Here is a 25,982-nt window from a genome sequence, read left to right as displayed (position 1 = left end):
CCCAGCATTGGAGTATTCAAGCAACTACTAAGCCATGGGCAGTGATGAAATTAGGTGTGAAGGTGAGCGGGGCTGCTCTCCACTGTGTAGTTAAAAACAAAAAGCGGGCACAGAGAGAGTACTTGCTCTGCCCTTTCTTCACCCACTGCATTTTCATTTCCCCCTCCACTCCCACAGAGGTCTCATAATGGACCCCAACATCCTATATTCAGCAGAGCTTTAAATATCTGAGCAGAGTACGAAATTGTAGTGAGGTTTTGGGCTTTGCTTTTCTTTCGGGTTTAATGTGACTTAGTAGGTTCAGCGTCCTTTGCATCTGTTCCTCAGACCACAGGCTCCTGAGGGCAGCTTCCCTTGGGGAGAGGGGCCCTGCAGCTGATGAGTACAGTTTGCCTGCTTCCTACCTCTCCTCTGCTCAGGTATTAGTTGTTCAGGCAGCTGATTCTATGCTGGCTCCCAAGGCCTCTTGCTCCATTTTAATTCGAGCCAGTGATGCAAAGTCCCCAGCCTGGCCTGTCAGAACTTGATAGCTCTGTAAACATTGAAATCTTTGTTGCCATAACACCAGGAAAAATAATATGGGATCCTGCATATAAATATAGCGGAGGCCTTTGGGGAATAGGAGCATTTCTAAATGACTTGAAGCTCTGTCATGGCATAATCTCTTATAAATAAATGTCAGCCTAGTCACTGAATGCAGACTGGATTTTTGCCTGCCCTTGGTGCTCAGCCTTCTAGACAATAGTTATGCTAAGGGATTATCTTTTAACATAGTGCAGTTATCTCCTTTGTTTGTTTTCTTTTTTCATTATTCACATAAGCCAAGGGAAATGAAAAGCATCTTATTTCAGGCAAAAGGGCCTGTGAATGATTAACTCTGGTTCCATGCATTGGGACTGCATAGCAACCCCTTGGCTTACGACTCAAAAAAGGCTCAAGGCAGCAACAGCAGCCCAGGGACCTGAGACCAACATTCTCAAATGAAGGTGGTGAGAAACAGATTAAGTCTAAACATTGTGTTTATGAGGAGAATTCTCTGTAGCTGGCTCATTTAACTTTGCATTGGTTTTATGGTACTTTGCTTGGTGGAGATGTGTTTTACTGACCTTTACTTTCCCATGTAGTCTTGCTTTTGGAGTATCCAGAATTTAAATTTGGCCATGATTATGGCCTAATCTGGCTTATTCCATCATATTTGATGTCTTTTCTCCCTAATCCTATCCCAAACTGGGCTAACGCTGGCTAAATTTCACATTAAAGAATGGACTTAACAGATAGCTTCATAATGACCTTAAGTTTTAATTTGAGCACAGCAAAAATTGTGGTAAATTTTGGCTCTCTTGGAATTAGATGTAGCACAGAGTATTAGAAGAATGGAAGAGAAGCAGATGGTGTGATTACATGGTGCCATTAAAACGATATGGGTGGGTTAAAGACCCACATTGTGCAAATATGAGGGACAGAATCAAAACCAATTCCATATTTTTTATGGACATTTGATGCTTAAACATTTATAGAACAAGGTCCATTTTCATGGAAAACAAGACCTGAGTTAAAAGAGTCATAAGAGAATGAAGTGTAAGCTAAGGACAGAGGAAACATTGGAAAATTTAGGAAAATGCAGTATAGTTAGAGTAGAGCCAGAATGTTTAGTACATTTAAATTTAGACTGCAAGTCAATCCAGATGTTTATTTATTAATGTTAAATAATGTTTCCAGTCTTGTTATAGAATACCAAATCCCAGGGGTTCCACTTCTGAGTTTAATGACAAATGCATGGTCTTTATTCTTTTCCAGCTCTGTTTTAATTTTAGGGGTTTTCTATAGGTATGATTTTCCTGTAAAAGTGTCTGCAAAGTCTTGAGCAGCTCCTGATGCCCATGAGTGAAACACGGGTCTAGCAAAGCTTCCCCCTTTCTGCATTTCTCTTCTTGCTTCCATGGCAATAAAGAAACTTGGCATAAGAATATAATCTGTTCCTGCCTGTTTCTCATCTGAAGTCATAAACTTCTGCCATCCCACCCAAGACTAGAATTTCGGCTGGCATGAAACAGCTGTCTGCTTACAGGTTTATTCCGGTAGTAACCAAAGACAAAACTATTTTAATTGAAGGCCCTAAGGCTGTTCTCCAAATCTCCACAATCTCTGGGTCATCCCCAAGAGGAAACCATGGAGGAAAAGGTACAAGTTATATCTTTTCTTATGGTTTTTGACACAGTGTATGTTCATAAGTTTGAGAATATTTTGCCCTTCTAATGTCTCTTGATTGAATGTCATGGAGAAAAGGAGGGTGGTCACAAGCTCAGAAGCTCTAGGGCTCAGACCCACAAGCTAAGTCAGCAAAGAACAGGCTGTGGTCTATGGGAGAGGGAGTGTCCTGTCCAAAAAGGCATCTGCTACTCAGCTTCCCTTAAAGTTTCCATGTGGGAATGTGGAGAGTGTTGCCATATACTTGTGTTTGTCAATAGAAGTTCCCAAATCCTGATTTTGATGCGAATTCTGCAGAGTTTTATATATTGGTGATTTTTAATTTGAATTGAAGTCAACATTGGGAAGGGCAGTCAAAACATGGTTCTTGAAGGTTTCGGGCTCCTTCTGTCCCCAATCCTGGCTTTGCTCCTGATTCTTCTATGAGTTGACTTTGCATTACTCAGCTTCTTAGGTTCTATAACTATCAGGTGGCATAGTAGTTACAAATGATACTTCTTATTCTAGGTAGTCTGGCAGGAAAAAAAGAACACAAGTTAGGAACCAGGGAGATGTAGATTTTATTAGTTTCAGATTTTACCAGTTTCAGATTTTACCAAGTTGTGACCTGTAGCAGCTTACTGAATCTCCCAAAGCCTCTCTCATCACTTGTAGAAATGAAAACCTATTCTACAGGGTGTTTGGAGAATGAGCTGTGCTCTTAGATACAACATGCTCAGCCTGGCCTAGTCAGGTGGTCTTTGCATGGGTCTTACTCTCCTGATCATTATCAGTGTATGATCTTCTTTGGAAGTCAAAACACCTCCATCCTAGTGGGGTCCTCACAGGACAGGGAGAAGGGTCTCTCTGAGGGTTTAACACACTATGTGATACAAAGACGTTCTATCAAGAATCATTTCTAAGGCCTTAAAGAATTTTAAAATGTTCGAACTGAAGGAAAACCTTGGGGAAACAAAGTAACAGCTAGAAATGATTGGAAATATCATTTTTTATCTTCAGCATTAATATTTTAAACCATAACGAATGAATGTGGTCACCGAAATGCCATTAAGAACATTTTATTTCTAAAGATAAAACCAAAGACCTTATGTGGAACTATGTTGTAAAGTAAAAGAATGTAGGTTAAAAGTTTTCCTCCCAATTTCTGTGGGATTCTTTACTTGGAAATAAATGGGTGAATGCCACTCCTACTGCATCCTTCTTTTGCATCCAGGCAGGCCTGCTCTTGGGGAGATTTCTTCTCTCCCAGCTCTGAGATCATGATCTGTGGATGATGGTGCCCAGGGGTCACTCAGGCAATTGGGGTGCATCAGAGTGGAGTTTGAGAAGATAACTGATGTCTTCTCTTTGCTTTCTGTTCGAAATTAGGGACAGGTTAATGTTTTAGCATGCAGAGGAAGAGACTTCCTTCCTTCCTTTTCCTGGAACAGCTGCAAGTAATACAGAAAACAAACCAAAACATTCAGTCTGACAAGTAGTTCAGTGGTAAAAATAAAACAGGGGAGTCATGTAAGATGGTTCAACATATCTGGTGTCTTTCACAGGACTTATCCTGTTGCTTGATAAGAGCTTTTTGATGGTGTGTTAGGCAGTGGTGTGGTTGTGTGATAGATTATTTGGAGGAATCATCTATGCACCCTTGATACTTTTCTGACAGAACTCTTTTATTCCTGAAATATAATGATCTATGGTACAAGTCATGTAGATTCTTGCTGACATTTAAGAGATGTAAAGAATAATAATAATATTGCCATCAACCATGTGATAGGAACTGTACTAGGTGCTTAATGGACATTGTTTAAAATCCTTATCACCCTTTATGTAGGTCTTTAGCTCCATTTTATAGAAGAGTAAATTGGGTCTTGGGCATATGGGGCTTCCCTCAGGTCGCAGAGATGGTTAGGTGAGGCTAGGATTAAACCAGATTTGTTGCTCTGGGTCTTTCTACCCTATACTTTCAAAAGTATTTTAGGGAGGAACCTGAGCAACACTTGGGGAATGTAAATTTACCTAGAAATCATCAGCAGTGTTAGAACCACCAGCCATCCAACAGCCAAGCACAAAATAGAACAAGATTACTTGATATATATCATAGATGTAGGTCGCAGATGTGGCTTGGATCTGGTGTTGCTGTGGCTGTGGTGTAGGCCAGGGAACTGATTTGACCGCTAGCCAGAGAACCTCCCATATGCCTTGGGTACTGCTCTAAAAAAAGAAATGATGTGGTAGTTCTGGTGGGCAACCCAGGTTATATAGCAGACACTTTAGGTAACTCACCCTAGGGTCCCAGGGTTGGTTGGTTTCTTTTCCTTTATTCCAAACAAATATGCATGACTACAGTATATTTACACCAAGTACCTAGATCGCAGCAATGAAAGTACAGCAAAGGGACTCTTGAAAAAAAAAAAGTATCAAAATACAATTCTATTCATATGCTGTAATTTATGAACTAGATATAACACAATGGAAATAGAAGCTTTAAAAAATACATCTTTATATTTTTGTCTGGATATATGTCCAGGAATAGGATTACTGGATCATATGGTAGTTCTGTATTTAGTTTTTTGAGGAAATGCCATACTACTTTCCATAGTGGTTGAACCAATTTACCTTCGCACCAACAGTGTAGGAGGGTTCCCTTTTCTCCACACCCTCTCCAGCATTTGTTATTTGTAGACTTAATAATGATGGCCATTCTGACTGGTGTGTGGTGATACCTAATTGTAGTTTTGATATGCATTTCTCTAATAATTATTGATGTTGAGCATTTTTCATGTGCCTCATGGCTGTCCATATGTCTTCTTTGGAGAAATGTCTATCTAGGTCTTCTGCCCATTTTTCAATTCAAAAAGATACATGCACTCATATGTTCATAGCAGTACTGTTCACAATAGCTAAGACATGGAAACAATCTAAATGTCCATTGATAGATGAATGGATTAAGAAGATGTGGTACATATATACTCCTCAGCCATAAAAAGAACAAAAGAATGCCATTTGCAGCAAGACGGATGCAACTAGAGATGCTCATACTCTAGTGAAGTATGTCAGAATGAGATAGACAAATATCATATGACATCACTTATATGTGAAATCTAAAATATGGCACAAATGAACCTATCTGCAAAATAGAAACAGACTCACAGACATAGAGAACAGGCTGTGGTTGCCAAGGGGGAAAGGAGAGTAAGTGGGTCAACTGGGACTTGTGGGTTGTAGATATTAACTGTTACATTTATAATGGATAAGCAATGAGGTCCTTCTGTACAGCACAGGGAATATATCCACTCTCTTGGGGATAGAACATGACAGAAGATAGTAAAATAAAAGAATGTATATATATGTATGACTGGGTCACTGTGTTGTACAACAGAAATTGACACAATACTATAAACCAACTATACTTTAATTTAAAAACCCAATCTTTAAAGTTCTAAACAATATTAGTACAGTCAGACTCCTGATCTGAATTCAGGAGTGAGGTTGGTTGAAAGTTCACTATGCTATGTTCCTGGTTTGCCCTTGGTGACTTTTCCACCAAGAGGTTAGTGATGCTGGCTACAAATAAGCTTGAAGGTTTTAGGAAAAATAAAAATTTAAGGGCAAGGGAGAGAGGGAGGGAGAGAGCAAGAGTCAGAATGTGCCAGTGTGAACTGATGGGAAGTGAATAATCTCTACTGCAAAGAGGAGCAAAGGTATGAAGGAACCAGGAATGAACCAATAGTTGTGGATGCTTGTAAGTGTATGTGATCTGAGAAGGACAATTAGGACCCAAGGCTGAGTAAGTGACCTTAAGGTGAAGGCAGAAAAGGACCAACAATTCCAGGGAGTGGCAGGACCTGCTATGGGAAGTGAAAATAGAAGAAACCAGCAGGAGAGGGACCCCCAAGGATGAGGGCTAGGAGAGTTGCCTGTGACAAGAAATGGTGTCAATTCAGAAGAGGATTTGGATGAGATGCATGCTGTCAAGCTCTGCCAAGCCAAGTCACACAGAGCCATATACTCAGAACTTCACTCATCTGGATCTAGTTTGTATTCTAGTTTGTAGTAAAAATAGTTGTACACTTGAAAGGGCTGTGCGTGCTAGATCCCAGTAGACATGCTGGATTTGGTGAATGGCCAGAGTGAAGGAAATGAAAAAGTTCAGAGGCATGGTCTTTGGAAGAGAAAACCATCTCCTTTTAATTGTTGTTGTCTGGTGGCTGCTGGAAATAATGCAAAAGAAATGCTGGAACCTAAGAGAGCTGTCAGTCAGAGGAGGCAACCTGCAGGCTAGACCAGCAATGTCGAGAGCTCAGAGGACAGAATTTTGGGAAGATAAGAGGCCATGTGAGTGAAACTGAGAGGAAGAGACTTGCAAGATGGAGATAATCCATAACGGAAGGGTGATATCACTGAAAAACAAGGACAGATTGTAAACAGAAATCAGGAAGAGGAGCTTGAGTGAAACACAATTTAGACAAAGGAAAACTGAGTGTGGGGCTGAGTGCCCAGAAGCACACTGAAGGCTAATGAAAGACTCCTTGAAAGAGCAACTTGGAGAGGCTGGCAGAGGTGGTGGTGGTGAGCTGCTCAGACACCACGTTGATCAGAAGGGAAGTGGGAGGCTGGGGCCATGTGTGTACAGATGCCTTTCTCACTGCCTCTAGGACCTCCAAGAGAAGGATTAGCTTGGACCTCAGGAACAAGGGAGAGGAGACAAAGTTGGAAGTCTACAACCAAGAGCCTTTAGGCACAGAAAATAAAAGTAGTACAGGAGAGCCCCTTGTGGAACTTTCTAAGTATTCAAGACTATTGCCAAGTAGGGACTGTTCTGCAACTCAGATTTCCTCATAAAATAGGTTTTGTGTGTGTTTGTTACCTCCCAGTGTTGGACTGTGGCTTGGGTGGAGGAGGGGCTAAAACTCAGGAATACCAGAAAGTGGTAAAAGGCCATCACCCAAAGAATGTAACTCCTGGAAGAGAAATGTTCCCCTTATTGACCATGAGTTGACCATGCTAATTAACTCAAGTTTAGTGCTGAGGGAGAACTGTAACTGAGAAGACTTTTCTATGGACTTATGGTTTTGACAATAAGAGTATTTTAAGTGAATTGGCTAAAGAGGCTAAGAAATTGTGTAATCATTAAAGAAAGAGAATGTGCACATTTGGTTAGTGTCATATATAACAGGAACGCCATAACACAAAATATTTTTAAAAATTAGGTCAAAATTCCTAGAAGTAATGTATGAATACCACTGGGATTTTCCAGTTCAAGGAAGACTTTATACTGAAAATGCCAGCTTCACAAAATGAAGAAAAATTGTTTAGAACTATTTATTGTTACAGGAAGATACACTTGGTCAAGGGTGGTGTATCCTGAGCAAGAAGAGTTTATGGAGGTTTGAATCAAAAGGACACTGTAGCTTGTTCATAAAAGGTGCTCAGTGTGTGTTTATGAGTGCATCAAATCAGTATATGTTAAGTAATGAAACTAATATAAGATATAGTTGGAAAGCCTCTCCAAGATGGGTTAGCAGCCCTTCCATGGGCTCCCATGTAATCATGTTAGCCCCTATGTTGTCCCACTGTATACTGTGCTCTCCTACTAAACTGTAAGCTCCTTGAGGGTATGAATTAATTCGTATTTGTCATAACTCCAGCACTGACCATGGTACCCTGCACATACATAGTAGACATTCAGGAAATAGTTGTATAAAGGGATTACATTATTTATTCAAGTACGAGGTAAACCGGAGTGTAAAATTAGCATTACACGTGGGGAGAATAAAAGAGGTATTTAAAAAAAAATATCTACAAAGTCCATTAAGGAGATAGAAGTGTCAGAATGACAATTTAGACAGTGTTATTACTGTAATTAGAATGTAATTAGAGTGGGAATGTATTGTAATGATGCAGAATGAGGGTGGAGACATGCTTTTTTACCAAAAAGTCTGAAGGAGAGTGTCTTCTCCACATCCCCTTCCCCCGCCCCCCGCCAAATCACACAGACTTAAATTTAGATTATTTCTTGGGGGAAAAAAAAAAAAAAAGTGTTCAGAGGAAATCCAGCATCTATCTCCCCCTGCTGGTGTCATATTAAGAGTTTTGTCTAACTTTTTTTTTCTTCAACTGAGAAATGTTTTAATTAAGATGAACGTTTTCATTTTTTTTGGGGGGGAAACACCTTATATTTAATATAAAGTTTAAGCATCCTACATTGGAGGTTTGTGTTTCAGTGAGCTTTACCAAGATTTGGAGTATAAATTGTTTCATCACAGGTGAGGAATGGTTAAATATATCTGCTAGTTCATCTGTAATTAACAGATTTCTATAATAGTGGATTATAATTGGCTGAAAAAATGAAAAATTTTAAGTTTTTATCATAGAAAATTTTAAACATAACACAAAATAGAAATATAATGAGCTTCCATCTATCTATTATCCAGCTTTAACAAACAAGTCACAGCTAATCTTGTTTATTTTTTATTTCCCCAAGGTTCCACATCCATATCATTTTGAAGCAAAGCCCAACAAGTTCCATCTCTTTATCTGCAGGTGTTTCAGAATGTAACTAAAAGGTAGGGATACTGACCTAATATCCCCATTTTTAAGCCTAGCCAAAGTTAGCATAGATCCTTGATATCAATAAATGTCTAGTCAGTGTTCAGATTTCCATAGTTGTTTTAAAATTTGTAATTATTTATTTTACAATTTGTTTGAAACAGGGTTTTAATAAGGGATATGGATGATACTTGCTTGATGTTCCATTTCATAGAACTTATGAAATTTAAGTTTCCACCTCTGTCAATTTTTTGAGTATTATTTTTGTTAAGAAAAATATGTCATTTGTTGTGCACAGTGTTCCACAATCTGGAATTTGCTGACTGGATCCCCAGAGTGTTGCGTAACACAGTCCTCTGTTCCCTGTATTTCCTGTAAGTGCAGGAAATTGGTAGTTAAGATACAGAGGCTTAATTTTATTCAGGTTTTGTTTTATTTGGTTTGGTTTGGTTTTCACAAAGTGCTGTTGTACACTTCTGTCACTCCATGTTTGGTAACATTATCTAGAGCATACTCTTTCAAACAGCACTTTCCAATAGAAATTTCTGTAGTGATGGAGATGTTCCATATTGGTACATGTATGTTCTCTATATCTGTACGAATGTTCCATATCTGTTCTGTATCTTAATATGTGTATCCATTAGCCACATGTAGCTCTTCAATGTGCATAGTGTGACTGAAAAACTGAATTTTTAATTTTATAAATTTATTAATTTTTTAAATTTTTGCTTTTTTGTTAGTGTTGCACCCATGGCATGTGGAGATTCCCAGGCTAGGTGTTGAATCGAAGCTTTAGCTGCCGACCTATGCCACAGCCACAGGAATGCCAGATCTGAGCTGCGTCTGTGACCTACACCACAGCTCATGGCAATGATGGATCCTTAACCCACTGAGCAAGGCCAGGGATCAAACCCGCAACCTCATGGTTCCTAATCGGATTTGTTTCTGCTGTGCCATGATGGGGACTCCCAAAAAATTTGAATGACTTTAAATTTAAATGCAAATAATCACATGTGTCTAATGGCTACCATACTGGAGACTATAGCTGCAGACCCATTAATTCATTAAAGACTACAAAATGATAACACTATGATTCTATTATTTTTTCTTTACTTATTTAGAATATTTTTATAAAGAGAAACTTCCTCTGAACAACTCTGTTGTTACTATGAGGTTCAGTTTATACAGAAAAGAGAGAAAAATTGCTTAATTCTTACCCTCTGTTTATTAGCTGTCAAGATAATAAGTTAGTTCCTTAACATTCTCCAAAAGTGATGCATCTCATCCTCCTTTGTGTTTTGTCATTCTTCTGTAGTCATAATTTTGCATTTTAATTTATTATAGTTATTCTTGTTGATGCAAAATGGGTTCATCCTTGGCTAAAGAGGAATTATTCAAGCTATCTCCTGGGTGCTCTTGATATGGTCCTACAAGTTTCTGATGGTGCTCTGGCTTTCTGGTGTGTGATAGTGTATTTTAGGATCAACTTGTACATTTCTTGCCTCATATCTGAAATTGGCCATTTTGCAAGATTCTGTTGAGTAGTCAATGGTAATTCAATAACATATAATCTTGGTAGTAGAGTGATCATTGTTGTTTAGCAGGTCATAGTTTATGGCTTTTACAAAAATAGTTATAAATCCAGTTTAAAAAAAAAAACAAAACTACTTTGTATGTTCATCCTAATACATGTAATTTAAAATCAGGGCAACAGAGTGGCCTCTGATTGGGCTTTTTTCTTTTTTTTTTGACTATTGAAAATCTAGTTTCTTCTCAATGACCTCAATATAACTATCCATTTTTTTATGCCATAACACACACACGATAATTTCAAGATAACAATACCAAGCTACCAACTATGAAATTCGTACTGAAAAAGTATGCTTATTTTATTTTTTTATTTATCCCTAGAATCTCCCTCACTGTTGATATATTGTTAGGTTTCAGGGTTATTTGAAATAGTTCCTTCATGTGATTTTGCAAAAAAGTATATACAAATTTCTATTTATTTCTTTTTATTCTTAGGGACTTCTTTTTAAAAACTTTTTAGTTTCATTTTATAATTATGTAAAGTATTTATATGGTCCCAGAATCATATCCACAAAACAGTACATGCAAAAAAATCTAGCTTCTTACCCTATCTCCTTAACTATCCTGTTTCTCCCTCCTTCATCAATTTTCATTTAAAAATTTTAATTTAATCTTTCACTTATTATTTCAGGTATGTGATTATATTTATACTTACCATTTTTTAGATGAACAATGATATACTCTATGCATTTCCTTGCTTTTTTTTTCTGTTTTATTTAATAACACATTCTAGAGATCACTGGCTAATAATATGTGGAGATAAACTTCATTCCCTCTTATAGCTGCATAGTATTCCATTGTATAGCTATTCCATAGTTTATTCAATAAAACCTCTAGTGGTGAGCATTTGGGTGTGCAAAGCTTTTAAAAAACACGTAAAATGATAACAGCAGGAACGTAAACAAATGCATTACCTTTCTTCATAATTTTTCATTATTCACTAGGCTTTTACGGATATTCATAAAGATAAAAAACATAAGTTATATTAATGATATAAGACAAATATAGGAGAGAAATTCAGGTCAATTTACAGAAAGTTATAGGTCTGAGTACCCTAGAACTCAAATAAAATATTCTAGTTTTCAGTAATTATATCTTAAGGGGACTGATGTCTATTTTTTTGGTCTTCAGACTTCTTAGGATAGACCTTAGTAAGGTTGGAAAAGTAAGGACGATTGAATTTGAGAGCTGTGCCCAATTGAAGAATCACCTCTTAGGAGGTGAAATAGTGATTGTTTCCAAAGAAAATATTATTTTACCTTCCACTGTTTGCCTATAACCTTTCCAGGGAATTTGCGTTAGAGTATAATAATGAAATACCAGATAATTATCGTTCCATTATTTAGACTTGTGGTTGAATGAGAGGTTGGAAGATAGCTATTGGCAATAATTATATATACTCCAGCCACTTCTGTATTTACTCCACTTCATTCATTATCTGCTTTTCAAATATTTAGAAGGTAAAAAGCAAATCGTAATTGACTAAGCAACAGTAAATCGATAAATAGATGCTCTGTTTTATTTAGGACATGTTCACATTTTCTCTCATGATGGGACAAGTTATGGGGTTTCAATCTGATCTGCTCTACCACTGTTCTCTTTAATTCTCCCTCAACTCTATTTAGAGATGAGGGTTTCCGTAAGTTCTCACGCATGTTCATTTGTTCATTGGAAGCTGTTATGATTTTAATGGTAATGCTCTACTGCTAATAATTTCAACAGGAGTTATTTTTGTTTATGCAATGAGTACTAATTCAAGCTACTTGCTATAACCTTGAATTGTACATCAGGAGAGTTACACTAATGGAAGTTGACTTAGAAGAGGGAGATATAGTTGGAGCCTTGAATATATACAGGAGAAACACAAGTGTTCTCAAGAGCTCTCTACCTTATTTCTCACAACCCCCATACTTTCCACCCTCCAGCATGAATAGGACACCTCTGTAAGTTAGGCTTAGAGTTCATACTTTATCATCTTTTGGGTGGACCCACTGTCATGGGTATGGCCTGTGAGACAGGCCTATGCAAGGCTAAGAAAGCTAGTCTGGACAGAAGCAAAGCCAGAGAAATCAGGCATTTTAAAGGAGACAAAGAAGGATTTGCCTTTTAAGAAAGGCTGGAAATTCAACTTAAATTATAGTTGAAGCTACTTATCGTTTTCTAAGCAGGCCAGTAGGGATAAGACAGGCTCTTCTTTCCTGGCAAGGAAAAGCAGTGAAAAGCCATGGACTTTGTTTTACTATAACCCTCCCAACTTCCTTTTCCTCCCTATGGAAGCCTTCTCCTTCTCTTGCATGTGGCTTGCCATGCTTGCAGACCCCGAATTGCAATTCTCTGCTTATCCTGAATAAACACATCTTTGCTGGAGAAATATATGGCAGTCTGTTTATTTCAGGTCAACAATATAAGCAATAGGTGGAAACTGAAGTGTCTCAGTCTGCATTTTCTAACACTCAAAGATTTGGCTATGAAATGGAGTGGCCAGACTAAACACAGCTCAGTCATACCATGAGGGCAAGGAGACCAAGAACTAGCTGCTGGATTTGTTGGTCTTTTATTAGTAAAGTTTTTTTGTTTTTAATACCTGCCTGTAGAGATAATTTTCCTGTTTTGAGCTTTTATAGTATTAATCTGCTTGTGGAATTTCTGTGTTTAAAATAAAATGTAGGAGTTCCTGCTGTGGCACAATGGGTTAAGAATCTGAGTTGTAGCATCTTGGGTCGCTGTGGAGGCATGGGTTTGATTATTGGTTCAGGGCAGTAGTTTCTCAGATTAAGCCCCTGGCCTGGGAACTTCCATATGTGGCAGGTACAGCCATTAAAAACAAAAACCTGGTAATATCTACTAGATATTAAAGCTACTTAGTTACTGGCTAATAATTTCAATAATTTATTATGTATGCATTGCATATTTTTGCTAGTGTTTTATTTTTAGTTTTCCTTAGAGTCTTGAAGGGCTGGATTTAAGGTAAAGTGAGTGAGGCAATCATCTCAGGCACAGAATTGAAGGGAGTTTCAAAATCCTTGATAATAAAGATAAATGCTGTCTCAATGCAATATTTTAAAAAATATAAAAATTAATGCAAAAAACGCCCTTGAATAAACACTGTATCAAAATTTTAAATAGAGGCAGGATCCAATCCTGCATTTGAACAACTTTGCCTCACTTGCCTCACTCTAATCCTGGCCCTGATTCCAATAAAGTTTTGTTTTGAAAATAGGTACATAGACTTTGGGGTTTAGTGGACTCATTAAAAAAACAACAAAAAAAAATCACATGGTACTATTATTTATCTTGATTGCTGCATTATTTGGCACCTCATTACATTTTGCATCTTAGTCCCTGTGTTTTTTTTGGCAGCGACTACTGCGGCATATGGACGTTCCTGGGCCAGGGATTGAAACTTCACTGTGGTAGTGACCCAAGCTACTAGAGTGACCATGGTGGACCCTTAAGCCGCTGCTCCACTTTGGAACTGGCAATGATTAGACCAGGTGGTTAGTGTTTCCTCATGTTCTCAAATGGCAGAAAAAAGGTAAGAATTTTTGGTCCAGTAGCAATCAGCTAAAATAGCAAACAATATTGGTAGGGGTGTTGTGGTGCTGGTGGGCAGAGAAGGCAGGAGGTTGGAGGAGAGGAAAGCACAGTCAATCTTACATGGTTTTTTTGGTTAAAATAGGAGAGATTTGTGGGTTTCACATCAGTCAGCTTTCATTATTCTTGTTCCCATCTTCTTTGATTCACATGGTTTCAGTTTCTTTCCAAATATCTTTGGTTCAAGCCTTATGGTAATAAAAAAGAGCAGTTGAAAAATGTTGAGAAAAAGTTTTGGACACAATGACTAAATTTTGCTCAAATTTGCTAGAAGTTACTTTTAGTGTGAAAAATGGTGCTACTCCACAATAAATGTGGATTAGGAATGTTTAGTCATTGTTATGTAGCCACTCAGACAGAGAAATAACACCATAATATTACACATGTTTGCAGAAAATGGAACTTGGAAAACTAAAGAATGGAGATTTTATACATATTCTTTATGGTACAGAGGCATATTTTATTGTTTGGAAAATAGGATTTGCCTAAGTGGTAGCTCTTTTGCACACCACTAACTGGTATTAGATGTTGAAAATAGTGACTTTAACAAGTTTAGGATATTTTTTGAAGCCTGGGCATAATTTTCAGAGTGGCATGAAATAGAATGAGACAGGAAAGTTACTGGGAGATAGCATTGACTTTTTAAAATAAAAAGTATATTTTCTTGTGGAATCATATTTATATGGGCAGCATAAATTTAATCCTCTGATGTACTTGCCTGCCAATCCTATGATAGATAATAAATTCATAATTCAATTAATTGCATACATTGTATATACTAACTCATTTAAAGAAAATGAGCTAACATCATTATCCATAAGTATTTATGGGGTGACTAAAAGTTCAAAGTGCTGGCTTCACAATATAGGTAAACACTTTCTACTTCCAGGAATCTTGAACTATTATTTTTTTTCAAAGGCAAGGAGTTTCTGTTGTGACTCAGTGGGTTAAGGACCCGATGTTGTCTTTATGAGGTTGTGGGTTTGATCCCTGGCCTGGCTCTGTGAGTTAAGTATCCTGTATTGCCACAAGTTGCACTGTATGCCACAGATGTGGCTTAGATCTGGCGTGGCTGTGGCTGTGGCTGTGGCCTTTGCTGTATCTCTGATTCCACCCCCAGCCTGGGAACTTCCAAATGCTGCAGGTGTGGCTGTTAAAAAAAAAATATGAAAAAGGATAAGCAGACAAAATGTAATCATGCAAGACATACAGGACACAATAGAAACCAGAAACCAGATAATCAGTCATTCACAGTTCATTAATAAATGCCTACTGGAGAAAAAAAAAAAAAGGGAAGAAAATGTATGACACCATTTCCAGACGCTATCATAAATATTTTAACTTATGGTCAGATGGAGGGCATCGGCAGGGGCCTCCAATAGAAACATGTACATACAAGGGAGGGCACTGGCTCTTCCTCAAGAGGGAACACCACTGAAACAGGGAGTAGGTCAGCTGGACAGAAGTGGAAACTTTTTAAAAGGTAATTTTGGAAAGTTGGCTGAGCTGGGACTATATTGTAGAGGACCCTTTGGGATAAGTTTAGGCATGCTCCATAGGTAGAGAAAACCTGAAATGTTCTTGAACAGAGAGAGTGACCAAGCCCAGAGCTGTGAACGCAGAGCAGATGGAGCGTGGGAAACAGTGGGGTCACTTGGCTAAAGGGCACAAGAGACAGAGCTGGCTCAGCTTCAAAGGTGGTATTCTTTTAAGGCTCTCTGTAAGTATAGTCTTGAAGAGTGGTGATTTCACTGACTGAATCATCAATAGTTCAGAACCACAGCTATTTTCTCGGTTTGCTGCTCCTCTAAAAGTATCTGCTTATGTGAAATAAATGTTGAATAAATAAGATGTCAAATGTTTAGAATATGCCGATGGTTAGTGACAGCTGGTGATGAGGTTTGTGAAAAAGCAAAATGAGTGTTCCTCTTCTCTTCCTCCTACTAAAAACAATTTCTTGAAAGTAGGAGGATTTCAGGAGGTCCTTGAAGTGCCGCAGGGTGAATGTGCAAGACGACTTGGAATGATTGAAGTCACTTACCTGTTCCCTCCATCTCCAGTGCATGTAAGCCCTTCTTAAGCCTTTGTAGTCACATCACCCCAGCACTCCATTCAAGCCATCTTTTTGAAGATCCCAAACACACCCTTTTTTCTCTTTCTATATTCTTAAACCACTTCAAGCATTTTGCGCTCTTCGCCTCCTCCATCTCTCCAGCTACATTTCTCTCTATCTCTGTTTCATCTTCACCTCACCTCCTAACCAGGGTCTCAGCCATTCTCCCGTCATCTGCATTCGTATGGGATCGACAGTTCTAGAACTTAAAGAATCCTCACATTTGCAAAGACATCTAAAATATATTACTTTCTCCACAAAATAGAATTTTTGGATTGACCAGGCATTTGCTGAAAAAGTTAATGACTCCATCTTATTTCCATATAAAAAGTATAGGTCTTAGCTTTAATGTTACCCTTTCGGGTGGGTCTTCTCTGACCTGTCAGTCTCCTTGAGGATGTGACTCCTGGTGCCTCATACTCCTCTTTTAGAAGAGGCATCTTGTTCAAATTTGGTTATTGATGATAATTCATTGAGGACATTAATTTTGTCTTAGGTATTTGCAGCTCTACCCCTATGACTGAGCCCAGGCATGTGTTAAGAACTCAAAGAATACTTTTTTTGTGGGTTAATCGATTGAATGATTATAGGCCCGTTCAAGTTCAACATTATATGCTTTACGTCACAAGGAACATAATTTTTAAAGATATTTTTGCTTTTGCTTTATTTTCTCATTCACACATCTAGTTGACTTTCTCTTCTTAAAAACATTATCACTATGAGTTTTACTTTGTGCATAAGTGAAAAGTAGGACAAAAAAGTTCTGCTGATAGATGTACACTGGGCCTGAGGTGAGGGTCCAGACCAGTTTATTTTCCAATCTTAGCAAAATTTCAGGTCGCTATGTATCTTGGGCCTTCAGGTTTATTCACAAATGGTCAAAACTGCAAATTTTAAGTCTATTCTTTTTCATGGTAAATGTATCCTCTTAACATTTTCTCTTTTGGGAAAGTCAATCCTAATTAGTGCATCTATGAACTTTTACCTCTAACTCAACCCTTTTGTGTGAGTCTAGACCATAGCTGGTTGCAATAGGAGATCTACTCTGACTTACAAAACTTAGCATCTAAGGTTTGTAGTATCATGTTGACACGGTAAAGGGAGATGAGAGAACTGGGTTCTCGACCTGGAGTTGCCATTAACCCTTGAAGGGAACTTGAACAGCCACGTGACTTCCCTAGGCTCTTCTGAGAAGCCCTGAAGGCTCCCCAAACAGCGTTTCTCTAACCTGCTTAAAGAATTCTGAGCTCTGTTTTGTATGTTAGCTTGCTTTGTGGTTCCATTGCTACCAATCCAACATGGTAATAAAGTGTGGATGAAACTCTGGCTCTGGCTGAACCAAGCAAAACTGAGATAATTCTCAGATTTACAAAAGCTGCCGCTACTGCCAGAAGTCTTCATAATTTGTTTCTCTTCAACTCAGGCCTATTGAGAGATCGGCCTAGTTAGAGCAATATTAATTGAATCTGAGTAAAGGAAAAATGAAACCCAACAGCTATCCTTTCTAAGCCCACAAATGAAACAGTAACAGGGTTTCTCTGGAGAAGGGTAAGGTCAATCCCACATGTGCCCAGAACCTGGGTGGAATTTAGGGGCAACTAGGAGCTTAAGTGGTCACTTGAGGAATTTTCTTTCAAAATGTGGCTTGAGCTTCCTTCAGCATCCTTTATAGGAACAGAACTCTCAGAGGGCTTGGAACACAAAGACAGCGACAGTACCACCTTAGGGGACAGAATAATGCTTCTCTTGGTGAAATACATGTTACAGAGAGATTTCTACTGTAGGCTGGTTTCTTCTTTTCATGCTTGGAGGGAAAATCAATATTCCATATTCATGATCTCGGACACAACTTTTTGCCAGGGTGGTCAAAAGGGATTTATTCTATTTGTTGCAAAACATCGTGGTGTTACTTTTATAAGGATCAACCAGGGTGGGGATGGGATTCTTAGGTGTCACCTGGTTTCCACACTTTGAGCGAAGTAAAATTTAATTGAGTTTTCAAAGTCAGGAAAATATTCTGTTGCCGGGAAATACAGCATAAAAGGTTTCTGCAAGCTTCCTCTGGGTTTTTCTCGCAAGCTTTAAATGAGAATTTTCTGCCAATTTTCTGGCAGAAGCAGAGGAGACACAGCAGTTTTGCTGGTGGTTTTGATTATGGATTGTCTATATGGCATCAGTAAAAATAACTAGACCTAGGTTTGATGGGCACTGAACTTGCTTAAACTGCTAATAAAAATTATGAGAAGGGAATAAATCTTAAATTTTGAATTTTTTTCTTATATTACATATGGAAAGATGATTTTTCAGTATTTTAGTGTGAAAAGTACAATAATGGGAGAAGAATATGTTCTCTACAAAGTGCCAATAAAAATGCAAAATGTCATTTTCCAGTGCAATTCTGCCTGAAATCAACCTGTTTTATGGTAATTATGGGCTCTGGCACCAGAACATAGCAGAGCTTTAGAAAGAGTGAATGAGTGATTGAGTCCAACCTCCTTAAATATGAAACATATGAAATGATTTGTGGAGAGTGAAAACCAGGGAGCACTGTCACCCTCCTTACCCCGAACTGTGCAGAAGCTTCGCTCATGCCCCATGGTGGTTGATCATATCAAGATGAGGGACAGGATGGAAAACATATTTTCAGGACAATAGAAGTGGGGTAGAACAACCTCTTATGGTAGTGCAAGTTTTGCATAAAGATATAAACGTGAGAAAGAGATGATGATGCCCAAAGTGGGAAAAAATTGCCTTTCCTTGGCAAGATTCCGGTATATCACTCTGAAAGGAAAACCATGTATATTTCTCATAACCACTGTGGTCTTAGGCTCAAGGACCCAGCCATGCATCATGGTATACCTCATGGGTAGAGTGTCAGGAGGGGCTGCTCAACCCAAGAGAAACATGGCAACACTTCTCATCTTCCTCTCTTTTCCCAGGATAACCTGAGCACCTTGTGATACAGGTGTCCTGGCCTAGGGATTGCCTTAGGTTGGTTTAGTCTATAAAATGGGAGAAAAATAAAAACTATTTAAATCTTATAGTGTTTGAGTGTTCTATATTATAGACCCACAAAGCATAGTGACTGAATTGTCCTAAGTTTTATTTTTTCATCCAAATTATGATATAGAAGTTTAGAGAGTCCATTTTGTAAGAATTTTATTACACAAAACCCTTGGTCTCCTGAACTTTACCCCAATTTTTCCCTTTTCAGAGGTCATTGTTTTCCATAAAGTAAGCTGTTGTCATTTATTTTCACATCTTCAAATGACAGATTTCTATTATTGCTTCTTAATATTGCAGATTTTTGCCTTGGTTATTACTTCCGTCTAAGAATGAGGAGACCCTCTCTCAAAACTTCCACCACATACACACATCCAGTTTGGTCCTTTATTATTTTTTTTTCCAATACAGTTAAATAAAATTTTGCTAAGGTCAGTATCAGGAGTTTATGATCTCATGAATATGTAAATGCTGTTTCTACCTGAGCCATACCATTTTTTATGATTACTCTTTCTTTCTTGCACAACGTTCTATTTTCTTTGGAATTAGCAATTGCGTTGGTTTTTTGACTATGTGATTGGTTTTCTGCATTCTTATCAATGGCAAACTCTAGGGCATTTTTCTAATTTGTCTTTCTATGTAATCTAACATAAGAGTATTCTGTGGAATCCATCTTCCTGGAGAATGACTCTGAGCCCATGGCCACTGCACTTTTGCTATCATTCACCATCCTACTGTGAATTCTCTTTGATCCTCTATGATGTTAGACCTCTTGTTTCCTGGAAACCACATCTACCTCTTTCTCCATTTACTCTCATATTTTGATTGAAACAGTTTTTTTCAGTATCTATTTGGAAAAGGATGCATGAAACGTACATGTTTTGAGACCTCATGTGTTTGAAAATATTTTTATTTAAGCTTCATACTTTACTGAGAGTTTAGCATAGAACTCTAGGTTGGAAATAATTTTCTTTGAGAAATTTGATGCTGTTGTTCCATTTTCTTCTTGCTTCTAATGTTCAATAGAGAATTCTGAAACCCTTGCAACACCAGATTCTTTGCTTTTTAACATGTCTTGCCCCCTCCACTGCTAAATCTTTGCCCTTAGTATGCTAAAATTTTATGAAAATATGTCTTAATGTATACTTGTTTTGCATGTTTTGCAGGACACCCAGAGGAATAAGTCAATCTGAAGGATCTTGTCCTTTACTTTTAGTCCATTTTCTTTGTTCCCTTTTTCTAAAACTCCTATTGTTGGATTGTGCTTTTCTTGGAAGGCTTCTCTGATTTTATCTTTCTTCTTATTTTCTGTCTCAGAGTCTCTCACTGTCTATTTAAAATTTTTGTTTGTTATGGTTGATTTACAGTGTTCTGTCAACTCTTGTTTATTTTTTAAATTTATTTTTCTGAGATATTTCCTTGACTCTTTTTTTTTTTTTTTTTTTTTGGTCTTTTTAGGTCTATGGCATATGGAATTTCCCAGGCTGGGGGTTGAATTGGAGCTACAGCAGCCGGCCTACATAACAGCCACAGCAACACTGGACCCAAGCTGCATCTACGACCTACACCACAGCTCACAGCAAACGCTGGATCCTTAACCCACTGAGTAAGGCTAGGGATCCAACCAGCGTCCTCATGGATGCTAGTCAGATTCATTTCCACTGATCCACGAGGGTAACTCCCTTTCTTCAACTTTATATTCTAACATATCTCTTGGGAGTTTCATTTCCACTCTCAGATTTAAAAAATTTCCCCAAGACCTTTTAGGTTCTATGAATGTACCTGTTGAAATAGATTTTGTTTCGTAGATACATCTTTTATGTTTCTGAGGAAATGAATTGTTTGGAAGTTTTCTTTTGCTGCCTGTGCTGTTACTGGTTTTCCAAGCTGCTTTTATCTCCTATTTATCTATTTACATCTTTCATGATAGCGATTTTCTTCAAATGTCTGGTGATCTTTGATTGTCTAAACATATTAAAAGCAGGGTACTATGAGCTGATTAGAAACAATTTTTTTTTCTCTAACACGATATTCTAGGAACCAGAATAAATCCTTTTCCTGAAAACAATTTAAAATGTGGAATAAAAATATTCTCAAATGCATCCTATGCTGGCAACATAAAAGGGTATTTAGAACAGGAACTCAGTGGAAATAGAAACTCAGAGGTATGCATAGCAGTGAAGATGGCCTCTACCTTGAAGATATTTACTTGAAGATATTACTGAACCTGAGTTCAGTGGCTAAAGGCCAAAGCCCAGGGCCCACTCAAGTTGCCTAAGAGGAAGGTATCCATAAAATTGGGATACTAATAAAGGGTTACCCCATCTGAATATGGATGAATACAAACTTCCTTGTCTTTCCCTACTCTCAAATGGAAAGGAATGTCAAGAAAAACTGTCTCAAACACTGATGCTGAATGTAAGGGGAAAAAATATCTGAGAATTTGTAGCTACAGCCAACTCTTAGGCAGACATATGACCTGAACATACCCTAGCTGGGTGGAATTATATCTTCTGAGAAAATAACAGCCAAGCTAGAATTCTATACCCAGAAAAAACTGATTCAAAAATGAAGATAAAATAGAGATATTTTTATAGAAAAGGGATGAGTCTCTTTACAAGTAGCATGCAGCTTTTCAAACAGTTGTAGAACAGTTATAAAAACTAGCCATATCTTGGGCTATAAAACAAGTTTCAATAACTTTTTAGAGGTAGATGTCATGGAGACCACATTCTCTGACAATGAAGCAGTTGTTAGAAATTGATTGCAAATAGGCAACTAGAAAGAGACTCCGAATTTTTTTTTTGTCTTTTTATTTTAGGGCCACACTTCTGGCATCTAGAGGTTCTCAAGCTAGGGGTCCAGTCAGAGCTGTAGCTGTGGGCCTACACCACAGCCACAGCAATGCCAGATCCAAGCCATGTCTTTGACCTACACCACAGCTCATGGCAATGCTGGATCCTTAATCCACTGAGCGAGGCCCTGGATTGAAGCTGAATCCTTATGGATTCTAGTAGGGTTCATTACTGCTGAGCCACAATGGGAACCCCCTAAACTGTTTTCGTGAATAGACTCTTAGAAACATAATCATTGAATATTTTAGGGATCATGACACACATTGTCAGTTTGCTTTCCAGGTAGGTTTTACTAATTTGATTCCCAGACCACCATTGCGTGGGGGTGTCCATCCTACTGCACATGTACCAGCTTTTAAAAATTGGAAAATGGCCAATCTAAGAGGCCCAAGGCCTCTTTTTTCACTGTAATTTGCTTTTCTTTGATTATTAATGAGGTTGAACCATTTTTCCTAAATTTATTACTATTTGAATTTCCTCTTATGTGAATTCTCTTTATGTCTTTTGCTCTTTTTGTTTTGTTTTGTTTCTATTATGATGTTTGTGTTTTTCATGTTCTGATTCTCTAATGGGGAACATAGCCACCAGATGGTTTCTTAATTGCACATCCTCCCTCCCCTACTGGATACACACATTTCACTAATGGCAGGATACCAGATATAGGGAAAAAATGAACTATTTTTTACTTCCACTGAAGTTGGTCCTAGGACTTTTTCGTATGTGACAGGATTTTCTAATTCTGCTGTACTACCTAGGTCATGGTAAGAAGTTTGGATTTTAAGGAGACTTTGGATTTTTGAGGAGAGCTACAGAAGGTGCCCATTAGTCACACCATTTAATGATGAGTCCTGCCATCATTAAAAAACCTTCCATTGTTATTCATCTTCTTTGAATGTCTTGCAACTACTTAGCACTTGACCCCATCTCACCCTCTCCAGCCCCTCTGGAGTCAGCCTCTCTCTTGCTCACCATGACTCAAGAGAACAGACCCTCGTTCAGTTCCTAAAACACACTTCTTTTCAGGCTCACAGACTTTGCACACGCAATTCCTGCTGCCTGCAATGTAGCTTTCACTTACTCTTTGCCTAACTCCTCATATCAAGTTTCAAATTAACCATGACTTCCTCTCCTTCCTCCTTTGTTCTCCCTCTTATCTATCTCTTAATGATCATATATTCATTGATGATACTATTTATTTAATGTTCACCTCTCTGCCCTCAAACTGTGTGTAGGCTCTATCAGAGAGGGGCTGCTTTTGTTTTGTTCTCTACATAATTTCTGTTATTTTGAACAGTGTCCTATTTTCAACTTCTGGTAAATGGATAGTTATATTACTGATTAGCTGACCAAGTTAAAATATATAACCTTTCATGTACAGCTATCTAATTGTAAGCCTAGAAGCCAGTCACAGTTCCCATCATATCTCAAACCACTGTTCTAACCACTAAGAAATTAGTTTTCATTTATGCACAAAATAAAATATTGGGAAATATTTTTAACTTTTTGATTTGTACTACTCTTAGTAACATGCAGTAGAGATACATTTTGGTGTATATAATTTTCTCTTGAGGATTAGATTTAGATTTCTCTCTCCTACATTAATAAATTCTTTTCTTGTGTGGACCAGAATCCATTCATCTTTCTGCCTTTTCTATGATTTCTGGAATGGATTGCATCATATTTTGATATTTCTTGTTCAACTAAATAACTGGTTTCTATTGGTTCATTAAGATTTCTGTGCCAGTCTACAGACTCTCTTATAATAGGCACAGGAAACTGAATTTACCTTTAAGAAAAACATTTTGTTGAGTGCAATTACGGACAAATGTTTGCTTTTCTCTCTCTCTCTCTCTCTTTTTTTTTTTTTCACTAGCAAAGAAATCTGTGTGGGGATTGACATATCACCCTTGGATGAAAACCTCTTGAACTGACTAGAAATTGTGTTGTATAATTTTTCATTTTTCTTAGACCAAATCAAGGAGAAATGGCCTTTTCTATGCTTTTGTGATTTGGCTATTGGTAGCAAAACAGCAGTTTACCTGTTGATTTAGCTCAAATCCAAAAGTTGTTTCTAGTCAGTTTTCCTTTTTTTGGCAACACAGTTTTTCTAAAAAGCAGGAACTTAAATTTATTAATTAGTATATAAGAAGTTTGAAAACCAACTGTTCAAATTTTGGTTTGCTATTCAATCACCAGGGTTAACACAGGCTTATTTTATGAATTTATACATATGTAGCAAGGTCCCCCAATGTTTCATGTATAATTATTCAAAACATTTCCCAATGGGGAATAAGCTTTTTCTTTGCTGGATTAGCTCCTAGGATCCCTGAGCTTAGGGGAAAACTTGGAAGAAAAACCAATAAAAACAAGCAAAGTAGATCTATTTAATAAATAGGAGAGAGGCAGGAGGTTTGGGTGTCTTTTTGATAGTTGATTGTCGATAGTAAGAAATTAAGAGAGAAATTATAAAGTATTTTGGAATATTGATAAAGGCAGTAATGGGGAAAGAGAAAATTTTTTTTGAAGATTCTCATGTGAAAGGAATATAATTTTCCTTTCATTATTTCTTTAAGAGGCTCAGTAAAGAAATAAAGCATTTAAATGTTTAGCTTGCTGAATAGTTTTCACCAGGATGATACTCTACTGAGATGTATGGTGCCCTAGGTTTATTTAAGCTTAGGCAAGAAAACTGTTAGAATCCTTTCTTTGTCTAAAGTTCTTTGGAGGGATGATGATCTTTAGATTTTGCAACTCAGAGCCTGGAACTAACTTCCTCAAGTATAAGAATCCATGGTTATTAACATTAGTAATGACACTTGTATATCGGCAATGAATGTGCTGTTAGTTCATTGACACAGGTTCCTATTACACCTTCTTCCAGTTTTCAATAATGGTTTCATATTTCCAGGCTCCTAAACTGGACCAGAGTTAGGCTTATGCCAAAATTTGTCAGTTCTTTGGTTACATCTCAGATCACCATTTTATTGATGTAATCTGGGCTTAACTAGTGGGATGAGTGGTTGGGCAGTTTTAGTGTGATAGAAATGCTTAGAATACACCTCTTCCTACAATATGTTGATGTAAGAAATTAAAAGGCCAAGCAGTGGTCAGAGGTGACTGAGAACTGGGGAATGATATTTGGTGGTAGCAGGGCGGCTGCAGAGATTCAGAAAACAAAGATGTTGCTATGGGGCCCACCCATCACAAAGAGCTGTCCTGTGGCTCCATGGGACCACAAGTCTCTCTTTTAAACCATACCTTTATCAGGTGATCTCCAGGGAATCTGCTCTGCCTCTGGAATTTTGCTTGGTAGGATTCCGGACATGTGTTTGTTGTTGTGTTCAAATGGCATTTTGGGTGAAAAATCATAGGGTCACTTTCTTTCCTTGGGGATTTCCTGGATGTAGCTACACCTCATCTTCTAGACATGGTATAGCTACCATCCACACCACCTTCTCCTATAAATGGGCTTCAATACTTTGTAGCCCTGTCTTGCTTTTGAGAACAAGACCAGATTGATACTCTCTACTTTAAAGTCACTTGGTATTTTTGCCTGGCTTCTCAATGCCTACTATTCTTTTTCGTTAAATTTTACTAATTGCTTTTTACTAATGGACCCATTAGGACACATTGTACTCTTTAGCATATAGATTCAAATTCTCTTTTATTTCAGAAAAGTTTTCTGGAATTATATTGAAGTATATGTGTGGTTCCATTATTTTAGTTTTCTTCCTTGGGGTATTGAAAAATTTCTTTTCACTACTTTATCATTTTTTCCCAATCCTTTTTATCTCTCTTTTTCTATTTTTTGAGGGTTGATTTCCTCTTTTTAATCCTCTGTGTCCTTCGTGTCCTTTAGCAATGTCTATTTTCCCTTGCATGCCTTCTAATTTCACCCTTGTTTCTGTGATACTTTATTCTTTCTTCTACTCCTTCTTTGAACTGCTAGCTCATGTTTCTTTTCCTCTAGTAACCTCACTGCTTTTTTTGAGCCTTCGTGTCTTGTATCCACAGTTTTGTATTCCAGCATCACAGAGTCTATGACGTCCTTGAAGTTTTCAAAGTAATGGTGAAGA

The 25,982-nt window shown here is 37.7% G+C and overlaps 1 protein-coding gene across 4 annotated transcripts in view; it reads left to right on the top strand.

Annotated features, from left to right (window-relative positions):
- The window catches only part of SPRY1 (sprouty RTK signaling antagonist 1), a 414,305-nt gene that overhangs the window by 214,924 nt on the left and 173,399 nt on the right, over positions 1-25,982 (top strand). For all 4 annotated transcript variants that reach the window (XR_002346360.1, XR_002346358.1, XR_002346357.1 and 1 more), the window contains one exon: positions 8,687-8,768. The gene's annotated coding sequence lies outside the window, so the exon portion shown is untranslated. The remainder of the gene's footprint in view (positions 1-8,686; positions 8,769-25,982) is intronic.

Source organism: Sus scrofa, chromosome 8, assembly GCF_000003025.6.
Source record: "Sus scrofa isolate TJ Tabasco breed Duroc chromosome 8, Sscrofa11.1, whole genome shotgun sequence".
Lineage (NCBI taxonomy): Eukaryota > Metazoa > Chordata > Mammalia > Artiodactyla > Suidae > Sus > Sus scrofa.
The sequence above is the reverse complement of the archived record's forward strand: the minus strand, read 5'-3'. Positions and strand labels throughout refer to the sequence as shown.